Source organism: Rousettus aegyptiacus, unplaced genomic scaffold (assembly GCF_014176215.1).
Source record: "Rousettus aegyptiacus isolate mRouAeg1 unplaced genomic scaffold, mRouAeg1.p scaffold_m13_p_18, whole genome shotgun sequence".
NCBI classification, from domain to species: Eukaryota; Metazoa; Chordata; class Mammalia; order Chiroptera; family Pteropodidae; genus Rousettus; species Rousettus aegyptiacus.
Window position 1 is genome coordinate 16,154,622 of NW_023416293.1, and position 12,336 is coordinate 16,166,957.

Below are 12,336 nucleotides of genomic sequence, written 5' to 3' on the forward strand. Positions count from 1 at the left end.
CCGGCCGAACCCTCTGGACCAGTCACGTGGCGTGAAACTAAGCCGGAAGCCGCGGGCCCATGGACATGCGCATTATCGGGCAGTTTCTACTTTTATCAGTTTTTTTGGGGGGTTCTGTTAATTGGTTCTTCTCGGAGCTTGTCAGCACCTCTGTAACCAGCATGCAGGCACTTGAAGGGAATTCAGGGCTCACTCTGACCTCAGGGCGCCCGAATAGTTCAGATGCTTTGCTCACCACTTACGAGTCTGGATGCTTTTAAAAGAAACGCCAGGCCCCGGGGCCGGGCCCTGGAATCTGGGTGGAGACCGCGTCACGGGGAGTGGTAACGATGGACCTTGGGTGTCTCAATTTCTGCTCGTTGCGTTTGCTCACGACTGTAAAATTCAGGGTGTATGTGGAAAGACAAACTCTTATAAAATCTGTTTCGAATAGAGGTGAAAGATGTTCTCTGTGGCATGGACGGGCGTCTGAGGTAAATACTCCTTATGTGGGCAATAAAAAAAAACCCGACCCTACGGCATTCCTGGAATGTATTTGCCAAGCAAATACTTTGGAAAACAGCCCAAAGGAGCCTCTTTATAAAGCCCCCGATTTTACTGCTGCGCCGGGTGAATGCTTTGATGCGGCAGCGCGGCCCCCGGTGGCGGCCGTCAGGTCGGGCTCACCTCCGGCCATGGGCAGGAGAAGAAACTCCGCCCCGGGGCGCAGGTCGTGGGGGCTCCGGCCCATCTTTGCTGTGAGCACCGTGCAGCTCAGTGGCGAATGTGGGTTTTAAAACTTAACTCCCGCAGCGGCTCGGCCGCCCCCAAACGCAGACGCTCGAGGACCACAGGGAGGACTGCAATGTCACCGCCCTCGCGGTCACGCAGCCCGCGGCTCCCTCGGGCTGGGAGGCCGTGAGCAGGAGCGCACGGGGCAGGGCAGGGCGTGCGGCACCGGCCCTTCCCCGCGGGGACCCCGGGCCGGGCGATGCTTGTCTTTTTCTCTGGCTCGGAATCTTACCTCCTTTCTGCAGCACTCGGAGAAAAACGTGAAGCCATAGGCAGGAAGTCATTGTCCCTGGGAGGTCCACGGCACAGCCCTCCGTAGCCGTGACGACGGTCTCATGCGCATCATCAGGCACCGGCTCGGTTGTTCTGTAAACGCCAGTCTTAAAAAGACGCAAGCGCCGCACGGCCCGGCGGAGGGGAGCGGCCGGGTGCTGCCGCCGGGCCGGGCAGCACGCGCCGGGTCTCGGAAGCCGCCCGCGCGCGGCGGTGTCTGTCTTGTGGGGCATTTTGGGTGACTAAACCTGACAGCAGAAGTTAGCCCCAGACCTCAGACACACACCGTGTGACCGCAGCGGGGCGCAGTGTTTGGGGGGTGGGGAGCTGGGCGGGGGGTGCACACGAGTGGGCATCGGCCGGCCGGGCGTTTGGGGGCTTCTCAATACCGGGAAACCCAAGCCCTGGCTAGTTCTCTGCTGAGTAATCCCGCCGCGTGGCAGGCAGGGGGCGTCCCGGCGAACAGGGCTTTGTGGTGTGGCCTGTCACTTTCCCTCGCACGAGACTCGACACCCCAGGGTCACAGCTGCAGAGAGGTTCGTCAGGACCAGCCGCCGGGAGCAAGATGGCGAGGGAGGCGCGGCCCGTGCCCCTCGGCGCCCGGTCGCCAGCCGACGCTTCGGACGCAGGCCCTGCCTGCGCGTCCTGCTCGGCCGCGGGGCTTTCGCACCGGGTCCTCGTGGGACCTGCAGCTGTTTGTGTCTTTGCTTCCCTCGGCGGCCCGGCCTTTCCGAATTCCAGGGCTCGCCACGCTTCGTCTGGAGTGTGTGTGTGTGCGCGCATGGGTGTGGGGTGGGCACACGTGCATGTGTGTGCTCACACGTGCGTGTGTGCATGTGTGTGCGTCTGTGACTGTGCATGTATGAGTGTGTGCATGCGTGTGTGTGTGTGAGTATAAGTGCATGTGAGTGCATGCAAGTGTGAGTGTGTGTGCATGTGTGTGTGATTATGTGTGTACGTGTGTGTGAGTGTTATGTGTGCATGTGTGTATAAGTGTGTGTGTGCATGCATGTGTGTATGGCGGCATGTGCATGTGTGTGAGTGTGTGTGAGTATAAGTGCATGTGAGTGTGCATGCCATTGTGAGTGTGTGCACGTGTGTACGTGTGTATGTGATTATGTGTGTACGTGTGTGTGAGTGTTATGTGTGCATGTGTGTATAAGTGTGTGTGCATGCATGTGTGTATGGGGGTATGTGCATGTGTGTGTGAGTGTGTGTGGGTATAAGTGCATGCGAGTGTGCATGCAAGTGTGAATGTGTGCATGTGTGTACGTGTGTATGTGATTATGTCTGTATGTGTATGTGAGTGTGTACATGTGTGTGTGAGTGTGTGCGCGCATGTGTGCGCATGTGTGTATGTAAGTGTGTGATTATGTGTGTACGTGTGTGTACGTGTGCATGTGTGTATAACTGTGTGTGTGCATGCATGTGTGCGGATGTGTGTATGGGTGTGTGTGTATGTGAGTGTGTATGTATATGTGTACGTGTGTGAGTGTGTGTGCATGGGGGTTTGTGCATGGGTGTGTGTGCACAAGTGTGTGTGCGTTTTCTGCTCCACTCACAGGCACGTGAGCCCCATGGCGGCGGTGAGTCTGTTCACCCCCGCGCTTTCCAGATCATTCTACGCGCACAGCAGGAGCTCAGCAGACGTCTGGAGGCCAGTGGAGGGAAGAATGACAATCTCTACGCCTTCCTTTCTCCAGCCGCCTAAGGGAGCAGTGTTTCCAGGGGCCCCTTTTATAAACACCTTGATTTAAATATGAAAGTCTCTTGTGCATTGTGAGTGCTGCAGAGGTGTGACGAGAAGGGCTACCTCTCCCCCCCCCCCACCTGCGCCTGGAGAAGGGCTACCTCTCCCCCTCTCCCCGTACCTGCGCCTGGGGGGGGGGGTCACTGCGTGTCTTTCTAGCTAGAAAGGGCTGATCTCTTTTTTGCAAAATTAGGGTCTTTCCATACACATTGCAATTGCCCCCCCCCATTCCACATTTTCTCCTGGATTCTCTGCCATTTCAGCACATCCGAAATGTCTTGGAACGCTCTTTTGTAAGGAATTGCACAGGCAGGTTGGTTAGAGAGAAGTATTTTGTGAATAAAAACACTATTTTAATCATTCTGGTGATTATTACCCCACTAACAGGGCTCCCCGGATGCCCGATGTCTGGCGTGCTTAGAGCCAAAGGTGTCGTGGCCTCTGCGGCTCTGGTACTTAACCTTCAGCCTCATGCGGCCTCACGGAAGGCGCCCCATGCGCCCGGGAGAATATGTCTTTCAGTCCGCGGCCCGCGGAGAAGGCGTGAGGGCCCGCATTTCGCCGGCGAGACGGGTAAAGCTCTGCGTGAGCTGCCGGCTTCCCGGAGCTCGGGGTCAGATCCCCGAGTCCCGCCCGTGACCCCTCCGGGGGTCACGGACAGTGCCGTGGCAGGGGCCGTGTTGCTCCGTTCTGTGACTTGGTCTTTTTCTTTCGTGGCCTCTGCCTCGCTCGCTCTTCGCCAGCTCTCGTTCTGCCCTCGGCCAGCGCCAGCGAGGTGAGGGCTTCTTTAAGAAGCACCTCATTCGGGTTCGGTCTCCCTCTGGAGCCCTTTGTCATCTTTCCGTATATTACAAACAGGAGCGTGCAGTCCCAGGCTGACGATCAAAGGCAATCAAGCCGGGGAGTTTGTCGGGATCCACAAAACGCTTCGGCTCTGAGCTTCCTCGTTACGAGGGCCACGTGACTGTGTGATTAACTTGCAGCCGGTGTTCAGGGTGTTCGGGCTGGGACCGCAGGCTTTCGCTCGTGCAAAGTCGCATGCGTTTGCGCTAAGGACGGGCAGAGAAGACGCCTTTAAAACATGCATTGATTCTTTCTTCCTTGTACCCCCTCAACCCCACCCTCGGTCCCCTCGAGTTCAAGGGCAAAGAGTGAACCATCCTAGTAAATGTATGTGAATCACAGAAAAAAAAAAAAAAAAAAGATGAAGTCTGGCGAGGCTCAGAGGGGATGAAAAGCTGCCTAAAGCTTTTCAGGGCAGTTCGGAGGTTTTTGCTTAGAGAGGCTCATTTGCATAATTCCCAGGATCCTCTGGAGTTCCTTATTTAAAAGGAAAGAGAAAGCTTTGTGCATCACGACCCAAGGTTGTCTTTTCTCTTGACATTGTGCTGACATTGCCCTTAAAACGACTCCGTTGCCACACAGCCCGGGTGGTAAGGTCCTTGCAAGCAACCCGCGCACCCGTCCGTGTCCGAGCTGGTTAACGCGCGGGGGGGTGGGGGGGTCCCCACGGCGACTTGGCAGCCTCTGAGTGGCGGCGACAGGTTCCTGTCTCCCCTCCGTTCCTGTGGGACGAGGCTAAGTCGCTCTGCCTGCTACGCTGGAAGAACGCAACTCGCCTCTCATCCTGCGTTTATCTTAGAGTTCCTGACGACAGGTTCGGAAGCAGAGGGCGGAGGGTGCCCGGGGGTGGACAGAATAACTGCCGCCGGCTCAGCGTTCTCCGGCTCCGACACCTGGAGGGCAGCCCATTGCTTAAGAGACCATCCGCCGCGCTGATCCGGGTAATTCTCGCTGAGTTCTCTGCACAGCGTTCTCTGCGTGAGGAACAGTTTCTGGGTTAGGAAACTAAACACCTGAGCGTTCAGGGAAAACAGCACACAGACGAGGCGAGCTGCCGTCAAATCTGAGGACCTGCGTGGTGCGCGTACACGGTCCTGGGCATTTAATAACACGCGACGGCAAACCGGAGCCTACGGGGGCGGAGGAGGCATCGATTCACAAGAAGACCACGGTTCCGGGCGATCTGCACCCAGCAGCAAGGCCGGTGATGGCCCACGGGGACCGGCCGTGTCCCCACATCCCGGATTTCACAAGGGCGCTCCGATGCCCGGCCGTCCGGGCCCTGCACTGTTGGCGGCCTTGGCTGTGACGGTGGCCCCGGCCCGGCCCGGGGCTCGGGCGTCGTGGCCTCGTGGGCTGTGCGCCATGCAGCACCCAACTGGCCGTCTGTCTCCGTCGAGGCGCCGAGTCTTCCTCTCCCTTTTTAACGCGCACGTGCGATAGTTCATGACCCCGGGCCTCGCGGGACTCGCAGGCACTCCAAAAAGACGCGTGAGCTTCGTGTTAATATTTCGTTCCTACGATTTGGAAGAACTCGAAGCTGCCGTTAGATGGCTTCGTGCATCTGCTTCCCGCACACTCGTATGCTCTCGCGAGGTCCCCCGAGGCTCAGAGGCCGCCTGTCCCCTCCCTGCATGCCCCTTAACGTGCACACAGGCTCGCGCGAGAGAGCTCCAGATGGCGAAGGCGAGTGCAGGCCACGGTCCTGCAGCTCCAGCCGGCGAGGCAGGCGGGGGAGTGAGGCCGCGGCTTCCTGTGCCACAGCCCCGAGCCGTGGCAGGATGGGGGCAGGGCGGGGACCACGCCACCCGTGTGGAGGCTCGGTGGCCGCTGTCGCCGCCCGGGCGGCCAGCGCGCCTGAGGGGCTCACGGCTCAGAGCCGGAGGCTTCCCAGCAGGAGGGGGCCCACGGCCGCTCGCCCGGGCTCAGCCCCGTCTGCGGCTGGACCTCGGCTGACCCCCCTCCTCAGCGTCAGTCAGAGGCGCCCTTACCTGCCTGTGACCGGACCCTCGTGCACGGGAGTTGAAAATCTTTTCATCTCAGCCCACTTAAGGCCGAACTTGGGGTGAATTCTGCTAGAAAAATATCTCTTTTCCTGAAGCATCTTGCTTTCTGCTGCCGTTACAATATCCCCTGATTCACGTACCTGTACAACAGAAGCCACACACCTCCCACCGCACCTGCTGCGCCTTCCTGCGGGCACAGGAGATGAGGCAGGTGGTTAACCCCGGAATGCGGGATTAGCAGCTCTTCCCCTCACTCCTGTGATACGCTGTAACCTCAAAGACCCCCTCTGAGCAGGCGGGGGGCAGGGGCAGGGTGGTTTTGTCCAGAAGTCTTCCTCGCTGGTCTCCCCCTTTCCTGGTCCTAGCGCTGGAGCGAGCGCACTCTCTCTCGTCGGCCTCCTCGACCGGTCTCCCCGCACCTCTGCCCCGGCATCCCGTCTGCACTACTCGAGGCGAACGGAAAACCCGAGGAGTCACCTCGTGCCTGTCCCTGGGTCCTGAAGTCTCCAGCTGGTCAGTTTTCTTCCCTCTACCCTTCCTGACTTCTTACGTTTGCTCTCTGTACCGTTCTCAGGGGTTTGCGGTGGTTCCTGTTTTAACCCAAAGCCAGTGGGAGGGGCGGGAAGGAGTCTAGCCACCGCCCCTTGGGCTGGTCGCCTTCATTTTAGAAGAGAATCGAAGGATATTTTCGCCGGGCTTTGGGGGTGACAGATTTCTCTTACGATGGGAACATCTCATTCTACTGTCTCCTGACTCGTCCGATTCCGACGACGAGTCCGCGGTGTTCTCCTCCCTCGAATGCGCAGACGTACCTGCACCTTCGGGTGCTGATTTCAATACCGCCCTTCGTGACATGTATAAAAACAATTGGGGAATTCGTGTAAATAAGAAAATGCTCATAGTATTTCTTGGAAATTTAGGAACCTTTTTGTGCCTGACTAATAATAGAGTCTTGTAAGAGCGAATAAACACTGTTAAATTGAAAACAGAAGCGACCCCTCCCCCTGCTTTCCTGGGTGACGCGCTCACCTCGCTCTCAGCTGGGTCCAGAGTCGGCGTTTGCCATGACGCGTCTGGACCCAGCGCCAGCCTCAGGTGCATTTATAAACTTTGGGGGTTCTCATGTCACTCACTTAGGAATTTCAGTTCACCTGAGTTTTTACAGGACACTGGGAATTTCGATCGCCGCGTGAACGTGCATAGCTCTGCTTTGGCAAGCGCGTGGAGCACAGGGCTGCCCAAAGCTGTGGTTTACAGACGGCAGCGTGGAGGCCGGAGCGGCCACCAGCCCGACCGGGAAGCTCCCGTGAGCAGCCTGTATGCACTCCGCCTCCGGGGCTCCATTCTGCTCAAAGAATGGGGGGTATTTTTAATTTGATGCCAACAAAAAGCATTTGAAAGACGAGGCAGGTACCACTCCGGGCCCCGCCCCCAACTCCAGCCCCCGGGGAGGAGGACGAAGGTATACCAGTTAGAGAAGAGGGCTTCGCGAGAACCTTCCAGTCTGGGCTGCGTTTGGGAGCGGTGAGCGGGGCAGGGGTGGAGGTCAGGAGGCCTCCGTGGGAGAACGACGCGACCGTTTGAGTTTTCTCTGCTTTCGAGACTGAGACGTGCAGATTAGCGCGGATAGAATCGGAGACTTACTGTAACCGCGTCTAGAAAAATAAGAATGATTTTAGGAGAGGAAATGTAGGAACTGCTTGTGAGACCTCACGGTAATCGTGTGATTCATGAGAAGATGCGAAAGGGTCAACGAGTGGACAGTTCCCTAGCGAACCCCGAAGTCGCGTCAGGCAGCCCCAGAGGGGGCGGGGCTCCCCAGCCGGCGCCCGCCCCTCCTGCGACCGCCCCAGAGGTGGGCGGCAGCGGCTCCCGCGCCGGCCTCACTGACCGTCCGTTTCCCACCTGCAAACCGTCAGGCGCTTGTAAACGTCCAGTAATCAACACGGCCCGCTGGAGCCCTGTATTCCCCGCCCCGGGGCAGAAGCTTCGTGCTGAAAACACAGTTTAAAGGACGGTCACACTGTCGTATGCTTCCCGGGTTTTGCAGAGATGAGCTGGGCCCAGAGCCGCTGCGGCCGCCCCGCTCCGCCTCCCGTCTGGCCGGGGGTAAAACGTGGAGCCCGAGCCCGAGCGACGCGCAGTCCGGCCTCAGCGGCTCAGCCCGCGCTTCTCCCTCCCACGCGCTTCCCTTCCCCCAGGGGAAGTCTCCCGAAACGCGTTCGGCAGGCAGATTTATTCCGTGCCACGATTCAGGGGTTATCTGTGGGTCGGTGTGGCCGTTTTTCCGGTCCCGGCCCCTCGGAGGAGCAGCTCGCCTGGCTCCAGGGGGCACACGCGGCCGGCCGGGTAACCACGCCCGTGCGGTGCCGGCGTCGCGGGTGCGCGGGCCTAACTCCTGCCCCTCACTGCAAGACGCTTTCCGTGGCGGCAGACAGAGCTGTCAGCTCGCCGGCTGTCTTCCCGGAGCTCTGCACCCCACGCCTGGTGCACGTGCGGGGATTAGCGAGATCCTCCCGTCGATCAGCCGTTATCTCGGAAGACTACCCCGCCGGGGCGTTCTGGTGACGTGCCGTCGTGTTTAAACTTTAACACCAAGGGCGTTCTCTGAAAATCGTGCTTGTCACAAGGCGGCCGATCAAGACCCCCCTGCCAGAGACAACTTGACACCTCTACCGTCATTTTTCAATTATCCGCTTCTCTCCCCCTCCCCGCCCCCCCCCCTTCCCGTGCTGCTTCCCTCTGAAGCCCTTGCTCTCCACCCTCCTGCTTACTCCTCTTCCCAAGTCTCTTGACAGTTTCTGTTCTCTGTTATTTCCCTCCGCTGTCAAAGCGCTAGGCCGCCCGCAACAGCCCCGCACTGCTCGGCCGCACGCAAAGTAGGACGTGAAACGGTGGTTCGCGCCAGGTTTCAACACGCGTCCTGGTGTGCGCCGGAGGACGTCGTCTCGTGGTGGTCGTTATGTCTGGATATAAAATGACCCTAGTGACATCCCAGGTGAAGCTCTGAGGACAGCACAAACAAGGCTTTGTTAAGCACATAATAGTTACGCGTTTGAGACAAATACCTGCCCGTTAGGAGAACAAGCTCTCAAAACCCCTGTGCGAACCAGAGACGGGCTCGTTAGCTTGTGTTCTTACATTTCGTGAGAGCAAACCTCCTTATGACATTTTAGAGCCGAGTTATTATAATTCCTGAAAAAGGTTGTAGTAAATGGAACCATGAAAAACCCCACAATTTAGTATTTAACTATATAATATTGTATTTCCCTTAGAATAGTGCAAGCAGAAACGGCTTTGGATTTTCGCTGTAAGTCCGCCCCTTTCCCATCCCATCCCTCAAAGTAAGGAGCACGGAACTCTTGACCCAGAGCAACCGGATGGTTAGGGGTGAACTCGGTGGGCGAGGAGCCAGGAATCGGGGCCGCTCTGTCCAAGGAAGCCCCGTGGGAAGCGTCTCGGTGGCATCTGAGCTCGGCAGCCATTTCCTGAGAACCTCCCGTGGGTTTGGCGGGTGCCAGGCCCGAGGGCCGCAGGGCGACTGGGCTCGGTCCCCATTTCTCAGGAGTTCACAGTCCGAGGGGGAGTTAGGGACCGAATCGTGTCCCCCAAGTTCTCGTCGACGTCCTGACCCGATAGCCCGGAAGGTGACCGTCCTCGGAGGAGGAGCCTCTAAGGCGGGCGGGCTCGCAGGGAGGTCCGTGGGGAGCTTCGTGGTCGTGGTGCCTGTCGCAGCAGGAGGAGCCGAGGGCGCCCACCTGCACGGAGGGGCAGCCGGGCGAGGGCACGGCGAGGAGCAGCCGCCCCGCCCCGTTCCTGCCAGGAGCAGCTGCGGCCCGCGGTCCGTGCCGGCCCCGTGCGCCCCGCGCCGACGCTCACCTCCGTCCGCACGCGAGGGGAAATGCGGGGTGAAGGGCGTTCGCATTTCACCGCGGCCAGCTGCCCACCGACTCGCGGGCTCCGGCCAGCCCCTCGCGGGCCGCTGCAGCAAAGGGCGAGCCAGGGCCGTGCTCCCCGCCGCCTGGCCGCCCCTGAGCCGGGCCGCGGGCCTCCCACCTTCCGATGGAGCCTGCACGGTCCGCTGCCCTGGTCCCGAGGCCTCCGGAGCCGGGCCGGCACCTCTCCATCGCCGACTCGGGCCTCCGGCCGTCGGCCGCAGGCCCCGGACCGCTCGTCCTCCTCAGTCGCACGAGCCGGCTCCTTATAATGAATCCCTCCCCCCCCTTCGTCCATAAACGTCCACTGCCTTGTGTCTCTGGGGACCCCAGAGCAACTCACGGGGTTGCCTGATCAACCCCCGCGCGGGAATTCTTATTTTTCTTCATTCTTGTTGGCTTTCGGGCTTCTTCCTCTGTGAAGAATCTGTTTTGTCCTTTTTTTTCCTATTGGGTTTGTTCATTTCTTAAATATACATACTTCCTAAATTAGTTTTATATAAATCTTCAATACTTTACTAATATGCTTTATGTATCTTGAGTTTTATGTATATGTTTTGAGTTACATGTGTCTAGTTATATATGTGTACATCTTAGTTCCTATTTGCCAGTTGAATGACTTGTAATCTCTTCTTACAGACTTTTTCTTGCCTTTTCACTTAATTATGAAGCTTTTTAATGTCGACAAATTTAAGCTCTTTTAGGTATTCAGATATCTTATTTTTTAAAGTTGTTTTAAGAAAGAGTTCTTTTTTCAGAAGTGACAAAAATTTCCCCTATATTTTCTTCAAAACTTCTAAGATCTATGTTTCCTATTTGGTCTTTAATATATTTAGAACCGCATGGTGTGAGACAGGAAATCTAAATTTATTTTAGTCCACATGGATAACCAATTGTCAAAACACCCTTTTTGAAAAACTCATTTTTCGCCTATAAATTATAATGCCACCTTTATCTTACATCATGCTTCAGCGAATGTTTAGGTCAGTTTCCGGGTCCCCGACTCTGGGACATTTGACTGTGCCTAACTACTGGACTCTCGTATTAATTTGGATAAATTGTCCAATGTTTCTTTAGATGATCTATTTGACGCTTTACCCGAAAATGAGGACAGCGTGTTTCTCTTTCCTCTCCAGTCTTCTTTGCATTTCTTTATCGTTCCTCGTCGTAATGGTCAGGCCTCCAAGGACAACGCTGGCCGGAGGTGTTGAGAAAGGGGCGTCTGTCTTGCTGACCTCCCAAATCAAGCCGCGCTGCGTGACGCTTTTATAGGTTTTCAGTAGACATAATTTATCATGCCCAGACCGTTCCCTTCTATTTTTAGTTTGCAAAGCATTTTATAATGAATGAGTTTCGAATGGTATCTAACATAGTCTTGAGGTAATTATATTGTGTTTTTTTTCTCTTTTTTAATCTATCTAGAACATGGATTTTTTTCTTGTTTGCCACCTAACATCCAGCACCCGATAATGCGGGCAGCTGGTAACTCCTTGCTCTGTGGTGGCCGAATACATGAATAAAGCACGTGAGCCCCTGGACGCTCATGGCGGGCGGTGGAGACAGAATGTCCTTGGGGGGCTGGGCGGGCGGATGATGGCGCTGCAGCCCGGTGACCGCCGTCCCCGCTGACCCCCACGCAGCACCCCTCCTCCACCCGGCGACCCCTCCGTCATCGCCCCGAAGCCGCGGGACCCACGGCAGGAGAGGAGGGCTGCCCTCGCTCGCTCGGGCACGTGGGGGCTGCACGAGGCGCGTCCTGGCCCGCCCGCGAGCCCTGCGGTGCGGCTCCGAGGGCGTTTAGGGGCTCACAGGAGACCGCAGTGTGGCGAGCGAGGTGCCGAGGAGGCCCCGCGCCTCCGTATTCCCGAGTCCTCTTGCGACAAGACTTTCTCCCGGAATCTCCTGGAATCTCCTGGAATGTCGGTCGCTGTGTGAAATCGCAGTTTCGTGTGCACGTCTCTGTATTTCTAACGTCGCCGTCCAGTGCCCAAGGCCGTACGGAGGGACCCTCGCGCTTCGCTGCAAGGGTCACCGCGTTGGGCCCGTCTCGCTCACCCGCTTTACCGCCGTCTCCCTGTGGGTGGTGGCGCCAGCCCGATCCTGTCCAACGTCCGGTGGCGAATGTCGGCTTGCGTCTCGCATCTCTCTGGAGGGCGGAACTGTCTCCCCCCTTCCTCAGAGCTTTCATGACCTCACTTTACCCCTGGCGTCCTGGGGTTTCACGCCGGCGTTTCCAGGCGGGCGCAGGTCCTTCCCATTTACTCAGCTTTCCCTCGGGAGGTCGGGGCCCCTCTTCCGCTCCGGGATTTTCCCGGCATTATCTTCTGGATGACGTGTCTGTTTTCTGGATTATCTCTCTATCAGTGGGGGAGTGCGGGGCCATCCCTAAACCTCTGCGCCTTTTCTCGGATTTGTCCCAGCTCTTGACATTTTGGCTCTACACTCTGGGAGTTCGCTTGACTTCGCCGTCCGGCCTCTGTGCTGAGTTTTTCTCATGGTGGCAATCATCGTTTTGTTAAATGTTGGCACCTCTCCCTCATCCTCTGATTGCGCTAGAGAAGCCACAGGAATCACGTGTATTCTGAAGTTATTTTCTATTCCCTTTATTAACCCCTTTCTTCCGAAGTCGGTTTTTCATCGGAGCTCGTTTTGCAGTTTTGATCTTGTGGTTTTCCCCGACTGTCTCGAGCTCCTGCCCCACCTGGCATTTCTGCCCTTCTCCAGAACGACGCGGGAGAAAGGCCGATGCCCCGCTCTG

General features: G+C 57.4%; 1 long non-coding RNA gene across 1 annotated transcript; it reads right to left on the reverse strand.

Annotated features, from left to right (window-relative positions):
• Positions 1-3,125: 3,125 nt before the first annotated feature.
• Positions 3,126-7,383, reverse strand: LOC118613385. Its single transcript, XR_004955457.1, has 2 exons — positions 6,795-7,383; positions 3,126-6,487 (listed from the first exon to the last, which is right to left on the reverse strand). It is a non-coding gene; the product is annotated as an uncharacterized LOC118613385 (long non-coding RNA).
• Positions 7,384-12,336: the final 4,953 nt, after the last annotated feature.